This window comes from Marmota marmota, unplaced genomic scaffold, assembly GCF_001458135.2.
Source record: "Marmota marmota marmota unplaced genomic scaffold, marMar, whole genome shotgun sequence".
Taxonomy (NCBI): Eukaryota; Metazoa; Chordata; class Mammalia; order Rodentia; family Sciuridae; genus Marmota; species Marmota marmota.
In genome coordinates this window covers 48,496,400-48,509,505 of record NW_025999977.1, presented here as the reverse complement: position 1 = coordinate 48,509,505, position 13,106 = coordinate 48,496,400, and the positions used below count along the sequence as shown (strand labels likewise).

Below are 13,106 nucleotides of genomic sequence, written 5' to 3'. Positions count from 1 at the left end.
TTATTGGGTCCCATCTCGTCTCTCCTCTACTTCCTACTTTCCTCTGCTATAAAAGTCACCCCCCCACATAATAAAGTTGAGCTGCTGCGCCATCACAGCTGACTCAACTCCCCACTCGGTGTGATTTTTGGCCAGGTGAGGTGCCAGGAGCCGGGTCGAGACACTCATCATCTCGTTCAGCCCCGGAGACACTAGCTGGTCTAGTGCTCTCCCCTAATCTCTGTCAGAGGGCGGTTCCGACACTAAGGAAGGAATTTGGGCTGCAGCTAGGAAAGAGGTTGGGGAAGCCCCTCTTGGAGCATCTCAAAGTGTCCAAAATGGGCAGTTCCTCATGCAATATCAGTGTTTTCATTGTCACCATTGACAACTATACCCTGGTGCTAGGGACTTCACAAATGTCATCCATGATCCTCGCAGTAACCCAGCAAGGCAGCTCATCTTCCCAACACTTTCAGTCTCAACTTCAGGGCTTCTTGATCCCTAGGCTATTCTAGAACATTCTAAAAACACCTCACATTATTCCCCCACAGCCTTTTTCAGATCACATAATTATTTGGACCGTGATGTCTTCTTCTTCTTCTTCCCTGGATTCCAAGACCATAGGATAAGAACCATGTCTTCTTCATGCTTGTCTTCTACTCTCAGCAACCTGAAAAATGCCTCTATCATAGCTATTCAATAAATATTCTGACTCATGAATGACTGAAATGAGTGAACATCACTTAACTATTTCTGAACCCACTTTATCAATGAGGAGACTTAGGCTTGGCATGAAAGTTCAGCTCAAGGTCAAGATCTAGTTTTAGTAGCTTAAGGACAGCTGAGCCAGTTCTCCCAGGTGCGTCGGCCTCCAGAGCTCCCTCTTGTCCACTCCACACTGAGCCTGGCTCAGCGCTGGGCAGGAACACACTTGCTAGTGGAGTCTGAGGCATCTGTCTACTTCTTCCTCCTGATCCTTCCACATACAATCTAGTGTCTTTTGATCTCTGCCCTGGACTCTTGCTAATTGGATTTGCCAGGGCATCGTCACATCAAGAGTCAGTCACGAAGTCACTCTCTCTGCTGTTGTTTTTCTGGCAAAGATAAGGACTCATAACAAATTTTTTAAAATGAAAAGAGACTAAGGTCAAGAGTAGTTGTAGAACGCATATCTAAGAGGCCCCATCAAAGCAGAAAACCATGTGTGGCTTGACGGTGACTTATGTCACACATAAGCAGCAATGACAGAAGAGTTCTGAATGGTTGAGAGGAAAACCCAGAGTCTTGGAGGCCATGGGGCAAAGGGTGAGAGCCTGAGGTGCTGGTGAGGGGACCTGAGGCCCCAGGTCCTCATTGGGCATGATGACAAAACCCACTAAGCATGATTGCTCCAAGGGCTAAGTCATATATTATATTTGGAAAATGATTGCAAAAGCCTTCATGAGTATGAAAAGTTGAAGGCTGACAAATAAAGATTGAGAAGCGAACATCTTATTTCCTTGGACAGGCTGACCTCACAAGAACCTCACAAAAGTATATATATTTTATGACATTTGAATACCTGGGAACAGGGAAGTTATCTCAGAGTAGGGAAGTCGTACCTTTGTATGCAGGAAACATTTTAGGTTTGAATTCTGCAGACTGTGCCTGTTCAAGAAAACAATCCTCAGGGAATCCATCAGACTCATCCATAGCTCAAGGAGCAGCTTTAAAGTTGTTGGCGTCATTTGCAGCACAAACTTAGATTAAGCAATTTATAGGCAGGAGAGAATGTCTAATTTGCACATAACTGATGGCAGGAAGATGAAAGATGAGTTCATAATATTTCGGCTGACTCTGCAATACAGCTTGGAGCCTTTTTTCTAATTTCCTTCAAAATTCAAAGAAAGAGAAATACAAGCAGAACAATTTCACTGCCTAAGGATGGGACTCTGCCCTGTGCTCCAAGCCCTATCCAATTTGCTCCTATCCTCCCAGTTCAGTCTCACCTGGAACAGGGCCATGGTGGAATTTGCTTTCCAGGGTATCTCACAGCACCCCCGTGTCTACCCAGCTCTGGGCTCTCCTTTTACTCATGAATTTACTGCACTTCATTCACAGGTGCTGGGTACTGGGCGATTCTGGGAAATGTGACCTCAGAGATGACATCACCCACAGCCGACTACTGTGACATGTGCCTCTCCCCAGTTTCCATCATTTGATGTCCTGCTCCTCTTTCCCAAACATTGCTATTTCTTGATTTCTCTTCTGAACCCTGTAATCAGGCACAACTTTCCTCCTTGCTTTGTTACTCACCGAATAGCTGTCATCTATTAAAATTCTGTAGCAATTCCTAGGGTGGGTGCAATACTTTAACAAGTGGTGTGGGCTAAATGCTCTGGACAAGTCACCTGGCTTAATTTTCAAAATAACACTATGAAGTAGATAGTATCATTAAGCTCAGACTTACATAAGATCACACAGAGCTGGAGGTGCAATGTGTCCAAGGTCACTCAGCTGTGTGTGATGAAGAGGGCTTCAAACCCAGGCAGTCTGGCTTCAAACCCAGATCAGTGCAATTGGGCACATCATCTGCCTCCACGCTTGAGCTCAGCCATTTTTCTCTAGGCTGTGACTTTCATGAAAGCAGGATTTGTCTCATTCACCTCTCATTCTACCCTGCCTACCACCCACTACCCCCTGTCAAGTGGGATAGGCACTGAGTCTGTATTTGTTGGATTTAAATGAATTCCATAGTTACCCAGTTTAAATTTATGACCTTTTGGATTCTTATACCACATCAGCTCACTTTGTACTTCAACATTTTTGCATTTTCATTTGCATAAACTCTTGGTGTTTGTGTCTCCAGATGTCTTATCACGCTACAAAGCTGGCTGAGTTTGCTTTGACTCATTCAGCGGCTGTTACAGGAAGTGGGCAGGGAATTCGATTTGTCCAAGAGGCTGAAAAGCATTTTAGAGGATGGATGGATCAACTAAGAAGGCTGCTGGGCTTTGCCAGGAGGACACAACTCAGGAAATGCTTTGAACAGAGGTCCCTGCAGACTCATCCTTCTTAGCCAGAGGCCACCTGGAATGGTTACCTCTATCCCCCCTCACAAGGTCCAGGCTGCAGGATCCAACCTAAAAATACAGCCACATTTTCTCTCTTAGCAATTCTGGAGAAACTTTTTTGCTAGGAGTCGTAAGTCTGATTGCAGCAGAGTAACTAGGGCATTGATCTTGTAATAGCGCCTGATCTCTAGTCAAGGCGTTCACTGAGACAAAAATGTGTAGCTCCCAATGACAATAAGTCCACACAGACCTCAGGAAACTGAAGGGGATAAGTGTGAGGGGCCTGACAGCACTGCTCTTAGGATTTAAGCAGAATAAAGCAAAAGACAGCCATTTATCCTGTAATTTGTAGCTATGGTTTTGGTCTCTAGTGTCCCCCAAATGCTCATTGAGTATTAAAGGCTTGGTCCTCAGTGAGGTGATACTAGGAGGTAGTGGAAGTTTCAAAGTTTTTTCACGTCCTAGCATGAGGTGAGTGCTTTTGCCCTACTACAAGCCCCAACCATGATGTACAGGATTGCAACAGCAATGGGACCAGTGGGTCATAGACCGAAATTCCCTAAACTGAGCAAAAATAAGTCTTTATTCTTTATAAACTGATTATCTCAGGTATTTTCTTATAGTGCCAGAAAGATATCTAATATGTTTGGTTAAAAAAAATGTATGTGTGTTTTCTCATTTACTGGATTAAATTTCTTAAAGACATAAAAATTATTGGTTCTTTGTGATCTGAATAGGTAGGCAGTAATAGCATGACTATGACTATAAACCTCATTATCTGTGACATCATAGTTTTCAAGGTCAAAGGAATTGGCAATGAAATTGGGGCACTGACTACCAGTTTCCCACTACTGAACCCATATCTTATTCACTTCCAGCAAGAGGTGGCTTCTCAGGAAGCCCAAATATAGAAAAAAATTCCAATACCAAGGAAACAGGTGATTAAATTTTGATATACTCATTGAAATATTGCACATTAGATACATAAACTACTACAACACATGACAACATAAAGAAATGTTTCTGCCACAGTATTAAATGAACAATGTGATGAACAAAAGAGCACGTATTCAATGATTCCATTTCTGTGAAGCTCATGAATGTCCAAAACTCTTCTAAGCAGAATGCACTCAGTGGAAGGAATATTGAAGCAATAGGCTTGTTCTGTAACTACATTATTTCCCATTTGAATATTTTGCATGTGATTTCCCTCCCCCAGCCCCAAGTGTCTGGTGGGCACCTGCTCATCCTTTAACACTTAGCTCAGTGATGACATTCAGAAAAGCTTCCTTTACTTACCACAGAGGACCTCTGGTAACTGGATACCGGACACTAGTAACATGTTTCCTCTGGAGAAATGGAGTGGATTTATGAGCACAATAAGTTAGTAAAGAATCCTACTGCTACTGGATACTCTTGCTGAATGGGTTACCATTTAAAATAGAACTTAGGACAAAAAAATAAGTAAAGGCAACAGTTAGGAACCTGAGTTAGCAGTTTACCACAGTTTGGAATAAAGGGATAAATGTTGGATAACCCCCACCCCCAGGAGTTTTCTCCCTCCCAGCCACCACAACCCAGAGGGCACTATTTCTTTCTAAAGAAGGCAATAGCAAGTGAAGAGAGACTTCTTTTAAAAACTCTACAATTTGGTCAGAGCAAGGCCCTTACTTCATGAACAGAGCTGATGAAATGTAAAATATACAAATAACAGAATTGACTTTATTACCCAGACTAAAACTTGACTGGACCAAATGTCCCAAGATGGAAACCCTTTTACTTGCTTTATGGGGTCCCTCAGGCCTCTTCTGCGTGATGATATCCCTCTAGAAGGAGATATGGAGAATTATTATAAAACATCATGCTTTTCACCTTGAAATCAAAGGATTTGACTTTGGAAAGCTTGGGACATTTTTACAAAACAGGATCCAGAATTGATTATGGATAGCATAAATTTAATGTTACCATAAACTGAAAACCACAGCTAAGATGCTGCATTCTAGAATCTTAAAATCCTCCAGTCTACTCTTAAATTGCTCTCATAACAAATGTGAACTGGTGAGATATTTATGACACATTCAATCTGTACATGACATGAAAATAATACATAGTTCTAATTCTATTCAATTTACCCTCTAATAAATTATAAGTAGGAAGAAACTGCAACGAAAGGATGGATCTCATGTTTCACAAAAGGCTATGGTTCAAGTCACATTTCTAATATTTTGTAATGTGATATTTAGCCCATCACTAAATTTTCTAAATCTTAACTTCATCCTTCACTGTAAAGCAGATTTTTTTTGAGAATTGCCAAAATTTGCAGTCAAAAAGCATCAAATATACAGTTAGTGTTCAATAAAATCTTTCATGTCCTTTGTGTTTTTTTCCGTATGGTATATTATTAGTATGGCTTATAGAAATCATAAAACTATTACCTCTCATGTCTCCAACAAAGCAGCAGAACACAAATCAGTTAAAGAGTCAATATGATGTAGTTGTTGAACTTTAGTATAGAAAAAGCCACAAATAAAATATTCTCAGTTACTTTGGGAGAATTTACCTGTCTTTATGAGTTCTGATTTTGTTTATAAGAGTGATAATAAGTCATCTCTTTTTGTTTTGGACTAAATATCCGTGTTTCCTCAAAAGTCATATGTTGAAATCCTGACTGACCGATGGGATGGTATGGGGAAGTAGAGCATGTTGGAGATAATTCAGTGATGAAGGTATAGACCTCTTGTTGGGATCAGTGCCATTTTTAAAGAGCCTTGGAGAGCTCTGTACCCCTTAGCCCTCCCTCTGCCATGTAAGGACACAATGAGAAATCGGCAGTGGAAACCTGAAGGGGGCCTTCACCAGAACAAGACAAGCTGGCATCCTGATTTCAGACCTCCCACCTCCAGAACTGCAAGAAATTAATGCCTCTTGCTGATGAGCCGCCTGGGCTCAGTGCATTGTTTTGTGGCCAGACTGGCTGAGACGCCTTCTTACAGGCAATGTAAGGATTCGTGTAGCAACTGCTTAGGATCCTCCTTAATTGGAGTAGTCACTGAAAAAGCATTTGCTTTACTTCTTCATTCCTTTAAATATAAGTACATTTTCTATTTTCAAATATAACTTTCTGAAATTTGTTGAGATAATTGGAGAAAATCATCAGAAGAAGGAACATAAAACAAAAGGACAAGCACTAAGCTGTAGTGTGCATTCCTTGATTCTGTTTTCCAAACCAGGAGCACCATCAGCAAACCCTCCTGTGGACCCAGCTGCACTTGGCAACTTGTCAGTTGTCAAATGTCACCTTGACAGTCCTCCCGGACCTCAGGGCTTTGTGGATTCCAGGTAAGATGTGGTTTTCCCCATTCTTTTTGTCTAGTTGACTTCTTCAAAACATAGACCTCTCTCTGATTTGACCCCTTTAATTGATCTGGGCTTCAGGCCAGCTCCCCAGTGCTTTCTGACTAACCCAGCAACTCAGGCCTTGGAATCTACAGCAGGTAAGGCCCTAGGCATGTACGCTAGAAAACGTGTTCACAGTCAGAGCTAAGCTGTATACCCTCAAAAATGTCCATGTTGGAATCCTGACACCCAGGAACCTCAGAATGTCATTTTATTTGGGAATAGGGATGTTACAGATAGAATTTTTTAAGATGAGATCATACTGGATAAAGGTGAATTTTAATCTTAGCTTGGGCCACTGGAACACATTATCACAGAATGAATAGCGATATTTATTTCTCTCAGCTCTGGAGATTGGAAAGTCCAAGATCAAGTTGGCAGTGGGTCAGGTGTCTGGTAATGGGCTGCTTCCTGCTTCACAAATACTGGCTTTGCCTTTGTCTTCTCACCCAGAGGAGCACAAAGACAGGGGAAAGGCTCTTCTAACTCTCCTTATGAGGTTGCCAATCCCATTCATAAGGGCTCCACCCACATATCCTAATTACTTCCCAAAATAGGAGTGAGGGAGTTAGGATTTCTATGCACATTCTGGAGTAGCACAGACATTTAGGCCGTATCAACAGTTACCTAACAACAACAGTAAGAATCACCACACAATGAGAGAGGAGTACAGGGGAAGAGAACACTATGGATATGCTTGGTGTCATGCTGCCTGCAGCCAGCCACTATCAGAAACTAGGAGAAACTTGGAACAAATCCTTCCCCAGGGTTTCAGCAGAATCATGGCCCAAATGACACATGGATTTCAAACTTTCTGGCTTCCAGAATTGTGACATGATAAGTTTTTATTGTTTTAAGCCACCCAGTTCCATATCACCTTGTTGTGGAAGCCCTAGCAAACCCAAACTGGCTGATAATCAATATGTTCTTTTATAGCCACCAGTTGTCCAGATTATTGATTTTTCTGATTGGTACATAGATGGTGCGTCACTATTCTGAGTCCTCCAGACAACTCTGGCCTCCCTGCCCACTCAGACTCTTGGGATGCCTGGACTTTGCCTATGATACAAAATTAAAGCCAACTACATCTTTAAAGCTACAACCACCTACTCAGACTGGATTCCCTGTTTCCTGCAAGAAAGTTTGAAGAACATACCCATTCTCCTCAACCTACTGTTATCTCACTGCTTCTTATGATCACACTATTTTCACATGGTAAATATTTACCACCTAGTTCTCCAGAGAAGAAGGCAAATTATTTGTTACATTTGGAGACTGGGAAATCTGTACCCCTTAGCCCTCTCTCCACCATGTAAGCAAATCCTCTGCCTGGTGATCTGCTTTCTGGGTTTCAGGTGGCTGCCTAATGAAAAACCGTCATCCCTACAGGCCTAAAATAATACCGGTCGAGGGGGAACAAATGCAAACTACAGTTTTAATATGGACCCTGACTTCCCAAGGAGATTATGTTTCAGAACCTGTATTTGTGCATTTCAGTTACCATGGATACAAGCAGCCATGTGGGTAAGTAGCTAGCTGTTAGGTAGTAGTCAGAGGAGACCTATGATTACCCTAGATCTCAGCTGATTCAAGGAATAATAAGATATCCTCTATCTGATACTCAACTATTCAAGGTAACATCCAGAGTAGTTTACTTTATTCCAATAACACTATTAAGTCACATTTGTTGCATTAATGAATGAATTGTTTATTTAATGGATATGTACTGAGGGTCTGAGTGTGAGCGTATGTTACACAATCAGGAAGGGATATCAAAGTACACAAAACAATCAGGAAGGGAAGTCAAAGTCAAATATATATATATATATATATATCGCTTTATTCTCCAAGGATCTCATTCTAGTTCAGAAGGCAGGTATCCATTATGGTAAATTTTAAAAGAGATAAATTTTCTAAACTACAAAAGGAACCATTCTTGGTAGAACAGAATCAAGATGGAAAAGGCTACACAAAACGAAGTGGGTGGAAGCTGAGTCCTAAATGGTGGGTGGGCTTGGGAGGGTGGGCTTTGAAGATAAAGAGCACCGTTAGCATTGAAAGAAGGGGGCATGGAAAATACAGAGTCATGAAACATCACGAACGCTAGGAGACTGCTAAGAATAATTCTCTTTCAAACAGACAGTTCTGGCATTATGGAAAGTACTAACGAATAAAGCCTCCAGAGTTTGAGAATCTTAGTCATAGGAACAGGGTCAAAATCTGGAAAGAGCTCCTCAGCATGGGAGCAAACTATGACAAAATCCACAACTCCACATCTTTAGAAATAGTGACATCATTGTCAGAGCAAAAACCTAGCAAGTTAAACATTTCAAATGACATTAAGTTTACTCATTTCACAAACAGATTTCAATAGTCTTTGGAGGACACCCCAGAAGAATAAATATCAACTGAGAATGAGAAAACAACTACTCCCCCAAAAAATACCACATCCAGTTACTAGAGCACTCTGAGAAAATGTGCACATATATGGTCCCTCCACAATGTCCCTCTAGTCACTGAAATCAGCCAAGGTTTCTAGTCTACTGTTTGTAAAGGTAATGTGTAATGACACTAGAAAGCATCTCTTCAAAACCCTTACGTATCAAAAGCTGTCTTCATCAAGTTGATAGTTTCTGCTCATTTAAAAATTTTGTTCATGGAATTATCTATTTCTAAAAGCCCAAGTGGAAAACAAGATATCTGTGTATTTTCACTTTGCTGGTGGTTAATTAAACAGATGGTGACTTCCTTATCCTGTGACACTTCTGTATGATGAACAAGATAAATAAGTTAATCAGAACACAGTTTGTATAATTAAAATACATATGTTATTTAGACATAAGGAGCAGAAACATTATTATAATAGGCTTCAAACTGAAAATCAAATGAAGATATTAAGTAGAATTACAAAAGAGTTGAAACATGTCCAGAAACTCCGATAATTTTCCAAAGCTGACAAACAATGGCCAATAGGTATATATAGAAAGGTACTCAACATCAATAGTCATCAGGAAATTCGAATCAAAACCACAGTGAGATATTACCTCACACCTGTTAGGATCTATCAGCAAAAAGACAAGTGATGACAAGTGTCAGGTACAGGGGAGAGAAAGGGAGATCTTGTCCACTCCTGGTGGCACCACAAACTGATCCAGTCATTATGGGAAACAGTGTAGAGATGCCTCAGAAAATGAGAACTAGAACCCTATGACTCGGGACATGTATTCTGAGTACATATCCAAAGGATCCAAAGGAAATGAAACCCGTACCTTAAAGAGCTATGTGCACGCCCATGTTCATTGCAACATGATTCCCAATAGACAAGACAGAAAGAATCTGAGCATCCATCAACAGATAGATCAATAATGAAATTACTATGTTAAATTTTATTCAGTGCTAAATATTATTCAGCCTAAAAAAGAAGGAGATTCTGCTATTAGTGATAACATAGACATACTTAAAGGAAATTATGCTAAGTGAAATGAACAGGAAGACAGATCACATGATATCATTAATATGGAATTTTAAAAGGTCTAACTTAGAAAAATTGAGTACAATGGTGTTTGCCAGATAACAGAAGGAGTGGTAGATTTGGAAAGATCTGTAAAAGGGTAAAACCCCTCAGTTATAACATGAATAAGTTCCAGATATCTATAGTGCAACAGGGTAACTTCAGCTAATAATAGTGTCTTTCATACCTGAAATCTGGGGAGACAGTAAATCTTAAGTATCACAATACCTACAAAAAATGACAAGTGAAGTACTGAATTTGTTAAGTCACTTGATTGTGCAAATCATTATACAAGAATACTTATGTCAAAACACCATGTAGTACACCTTAAATATATACAAGTTTCGATTTGTCAATCATACCTCAATAAAGCTGAAGAAAACAAAAATCAAATAAAATACTGGAAGGAGTCTGTTCTTGTAAGAATGGGGGCCATGAGTCTCACTAATGGAAGATTTTGATAGTCCTTATACATTTCTGCAAAGACACAGAAAAGCATCAATATATGCAATTTAAATCTTCTGTACAACAAATCCATCACATCATCTGCTTTACCCCAAAGAAAAATAAAGCTGCATCTGAACTCTACTTTCTATTACATTTTAACACATCTGAGAGCTTGTCTTACTCTGAAGCACTGTTTAATCTCTAGAAATTGATTTATCTATCTGGCTTTCAGAAACCCACTCACCTTTGAAATTCAAATGAAGCACGCCTGTATAAATGCATGAGTTTCTTTCTACAAATCTTCTCTTTTTGCCGGGTGTCTTGAGAGAGCAGAGGGGACACCTGGGAAGCCTATTGCTTTGCTTTTGCCCTCCCCATTTCACGGGGTTTTGGTAAGATTAGAAATCACATGTTAAGTGTTGGCACATATAAATGGTCAATAAAGCTGCTACTGTGATGTTAGCACTTTGGAGCTGCACCTTGAATTGTGTTTCTACAGAAGAAAATGATTAAAGAAAATTTTTGATTTAAAAATAAGTACACAGCTCTTCTTCCATTAAAAACCTGACTCTCTTCTCAAGTTACAAATAATGCCCTCATCGATTTTTGGTTTCTGCAATGATAAGATTTTATGCTTAGAAAAGGATTTATTGTAAGGCTTAGTCTTCTAGAGCTCTTACTGGCACAGGTCCCTTATGGCTCTGAAATAGGAAAACAATGCATTTCATAAAGTTTGCTGAATGAATGTGTTTTAGCAGCAGAGAGTTAAGATCATTGACTTCTGTCTTTATCTCTGTCCCCCATGTCATATATGGAGTAGGAAATTAAATTTGAAATACATTTAGTTTGCTTTTAGAGAAGCAAACTTGATGTTCCCAATTGCTTCTGTGCATGGTCACAACAGGTTACTGTTATCTAAGGAATGGATTCCAGGGATACAATGCCAACTGGCCCCATGTCTTGACTTGAAGGTAGAGGGCAGAGTTTGTATAACAGAATTAAATGGAAATGAAGGAGAGGCAAAGGTTGAAATTTACAGAGGTGGAAGTTTGACAGCAGAACATTTTCCCAAATCTTATCTCTTATGGATAAAAATGCATGAGAGGAATTGTCCTAAATTTAACAGTGATCTAAAAAATTGAAATGCATTATTAAAATTATTAAATTAATAAAATTATTAGAGATCTATAATTTTTAAACTCAGTTAACTATTTAACTGAAAAATGAATATGATTTTTATTCTTTCTATAGATAACATTCTAAGATAGTATCATAAGAAAGGATAATCAAATAGTACTTACCTATATGAAGAAAGGAAAAATAAAACAGAGATAGGTAGTTAATAACAAATATGATAGACCTCAACTTTAAACCTTTGTACTGTCATCTGTAGTTTTCATTCTGAATTAATATTCATTTTATCTCTTACTTTACATGTCTCTTGCAAGGAAGATCTCACAAAATAGATAAGCTTCAAATCATAAAAATCTGTATCGGCCAATCCCTGACCCCACATTCACTAAGATCTGGAAATGTCTGTGTATACACAGCCTTGGGCAGGCAGTTCAGTTGGCTTTTAACTATCCTCCCCACCTCCAGCATCTATCAGTAGAGAAAGGGAACCAGGAATAAAATGGAGGTTAAATGTCACTTTTGTTAATGGCAATAACTCTTTAATTAGAGGGCTTTGAAGCATGGAATTAAGACCTGGAGCCAACCTGGGCTTCCGGTCTTTTCCCTCATGGGAGGCAACATGATTTACTGACCAGTGACAATTAGAGTGTATGGGAAAGAGCGGGACTCTTTCCCAAACCAAAGAGCCTATTCCATGGTTTTATTTTCATGCAAAGTGGAAACCCATTGCTATGGTTTAAATATCTCTGAGGCTCCATGTGCTGAAACTCAATTCCCACTGTGACATATTAAGAAGGTAGAAACAACCCGATCCCAGAGTTCATAAAAGGAATATGTGGGGGGGAGGGATTGGGATTTGATAACATCACTAGGTGTAGCCCCCATGACTGTATCCTGATGGCTATGTAGAAGGAGAGAGAAAGAGAGCAGAAGAGACACATGTACAACCCATGAATGCCCTCTGTCTCACCTTGGCTGTCTGCCAGCAGGAAGGCTGTCCCAGACGCAGCCCCTCAACCTTCAACCTTCAGAGTTGTGAGACCAAATAAGCCTCTTTTTGTTAAAACTTACCCAGTCTGGGCCATTCTATTATTAGTGACAGAAAATAAACTAATATTTCCATCTATCCAAAGCATCTGGGCACACAGAGTTCAAAGATTTCAAAAAAGTAATAGGGAATCCACCACCACAGTGTCTTCTAAATTAAATCACACTGGGATGGAAGAGGGGATGGAGAAGAAGGAGCAAATGTTTCTTCAAATATCCTTCTCCCTGAGTGTTCCTTCCTATAGAAAATGAGCAAAGAGTAATGGCAGTAAAAGATTTCTCACTGTCAAAGGGTCCTGAGTCTGATTTAAATAAAATACCCATTTTTAAAAAATTGATAGCCAAACACAGTAAAAGCTAATAAGTATATTGACCTTACAGATGACATGTATATATTAACTGTTAACCTAACTTCTTAGAGGCCTTCTTAATCTTAGAATAAACATATACATTCTTTGGCCTTATGAAAATTTCCCCAAAGCCAATAATAAATCAATTGCTATAAAGCAATTATTTTTCAATAAATGAATAACCTAGAA

The 13,106-nt window shown here is 39.6% G+C and overlaps 1 long non-coding RNA gene across 3 annotated transcripts in view; it reads left to right on the top strand.

Moving 5' to 3' along the window:
* LOC125617249 overlaps positions 1–11,551 on the top strand; it is a 36,014-nt gene extending 24,463 nt beyond the window's left edge. The window contains exons 4-5 of one of the 3 annotated variants that reach the window (XR_007348182.1): positions 6,263–6,371; positions 7,818–11,551. This is a non-coding gene — a long non-coding RNA (uncharacterized LOC125617249). Of the gene's footprint in view, positions 1–6,262; positions 6,372–7,407 lie in introns of all 3 variants that reach the window. The other 2 variants (XR_007348181.1, XR_007348180.1) reach the window with 2 other exon arrangements.
* The last annotated feature ends 1,555 nt before the right edge of the window (positions 11,552–13,106 follow it).